Source organism: Penaeus chinensis, chromosome 8 (genome assembly GCF_019202785.1).
Source record: "Penaeus chinensis breed Huanghai No. 1 chromosome 8, ASM1920278v2, whole genome shotgun sequence".
In the NCBI taxonomy this organism is placed as follows: Eukaryota; Metazoa; Arthropoda; class Malacostraca; order Decapoda; family Penaeidae; genus Penaeus; species Penaeus chinensis.
This window is the reverse complement of record NC_061826.1, coordinates 24,372,520-24,375,019: the sequence shown is the minus strand read 5'-3', so window position 1 is coordinate 24,375,019 and position 2,500 is coordinate 24,372,520.

The window sequence follows — 2,500 nt, the reverse complement described above, 5'->3', positions numbered from 1 at the left end:
TATTATTATTATAATTGTTATATTATTGTTATTATCATTGTTATCATTATTATCATTATCATTATGATCATTGTTATTATTATCATCATTATTAGGATTGTTATAATTATAATTTATATTATTGTTACAATCATTATGGTTATTGCCATTATCATTGTCATTATTATCATCATTTTTTATCATTATCATTGCTATTACTATAATGATAATATTAAAAACAACAATAATAATAATAATGATAATAACAACAACAATACTAATAACAATAAAGATAAATGTTTTTAACAATGATGATAATAATAATAACAATAATAATATAATGATCATAATAAAAATAATAATAATATTGATAATAATAATAGCAATAGCATTTATAATTATTATTATTATCATAAATATCACTATCTTGATTGTTGTTATTATTATCATTATCATTATGTTTATCTTTATTATTATTATCGTTATTATTGTCATCATGAATATTATTATCATTGTTAATTTCAATATTATTACTAATATTATTGTCATTATTATTGTGATTTTATTATTATTACTATCATTATTCTTATTACCATTATTATTATCATCATTATCTTTAACAATAAGAATAATATGACTAAGACTAAGAATAAGAATAGAATGATGATTGCAATGATAATAATAATAATAATATTGATAATCAACATTATTATTATGATTATCATTATTTTTATCATTATAGTATTTTTTATCATTATTATCATTATTTTTATTATTGTTATAATTAACATCATTATCATTATCATTATTTTAATTATCATTTTTATTATCATTGTCATTATTATTATTATCATCATCATCATTATTATATATTGTTATTTTTAGTATTAGTATTTGTATTAGTATCATCATCATCATAGTTATTGTTATCATAATTATGAATATCATTATTGTTATTAATATATTATTATTACTATTACAATTAATATAATTTCTTTTATTGTCATTAGTATTTATTATGGTCATTACAATTGGCAAATATATTTTTATTATTGTTATCATTAGCATCATTATTTTTATTACGATTATGATTATCATTATCATTAATAATATAATTATGATAATAATAATGATTATCATTATTATTATTATTATCATTATTATTATCATTGTTATGATTGTTATTATTATTGGTATCATCATTAGTATTGTTATTTTCATTATCATTGTTATTATTATTATTTTCATTATCATTATTATTATCATTATTTTCATTATCATTATTATTATCATTATTTTCATTATCATTATTATTATCATTATTTGCATTATCATTATTATTATCATTATTATCAGTATCATTACAACAATAATAATAATAATGACAATGATAATAATCGCTGTTATTATCTTGCTGATAATAATAATGACAATGGTAAAGCTCAGAACAATAATGTTAATACTAAAAGCAAATAAGAACAGTGATGCAGCCTGTTAAGTTCTTTGGCTTCGTTGAAAAAAAATAAAATTGCTTGGACGAGAAAGTAATCGGAAAAGGGAATGGGAAAGAAAAAGAAAGAAAAGAAGAAGAAGCAATTGGGAAAGCGAACCGGGCCGCGACGGAGGGCGTCTCGGAAATCGGTGTCCGGTTTGCTTGCCTCTGGTTTTCTCTCTTTTCGTCATTTATCTCTGTTTGTCTGTCTCTCGCTCTCTTTCTGTTTATCTCTTTGTCTCTCTGTCTCTCGTTCTCTTTCTGTTTATCTCTTTGTTTCTCTGTCTCTCGTTCTCTTTCTGTTTATCTCTTGGTCTCTCTGTCTCTCGCTCTCTTTCTGTTTATCTCTTTGTTTCTCTGTCTCTCGTTCTCTTTCTGTTTATCTCTTTGTTTCTCTGTCTCTCGTTCTCTTTCTGTTTATCTCTTGGTCTCTCTGTCTCTCGTTCTCTTTCTGTTTATCTCTTGGTCTCTCTGTCTCCCGTTCTCTTTCTGTTTATCTCTTTGTTTCTCTGTCTCTCGTTCTCTTTCTGTTTATCTCTTTGTTTCTCTGTCTCTCGTTCTCTTTCTGTTTATCTCTTGGTCTCTCTGTCTCCCGTTCTCTTTCTGTTTATCTCTTTGTTTCTCTGTCTCTCGTTCTCTTTCTGTTTATCTCTTTGTTTCTCTGTCTCTCGTTCTCTTTCTGTTTATCTCTTTGTTTCTCTGTCTCTCGTTCTCTTTCTGTTTATCTCTTGGTCTCTCTGTCTCTCGTTCTCTTTCTGTTTATCTCTTTGTTTCTCTGTCTCTCGTTCTCTTTCTGTTTATCTCTTTGTCTCCTGTCTCTCGTTCTCTTTCTGTTTATCTCTTGGTCTCTCTGTCTCCCGTTCTCTTTCTGTTTATCTCTTTGTTTCTCTGTCTCTCGTTCTCTTTCTGTTTATCTCTTTGTCTCTCTGTCTCTCGTTCTCTTTCTGTTTATCTCTTGGTCTCTCTGTCTCCCGTTCTCTTTCTGTTTATCTCTTTGTTTCTCTGTCTCTCGTTCTCTTTCTGTTTATC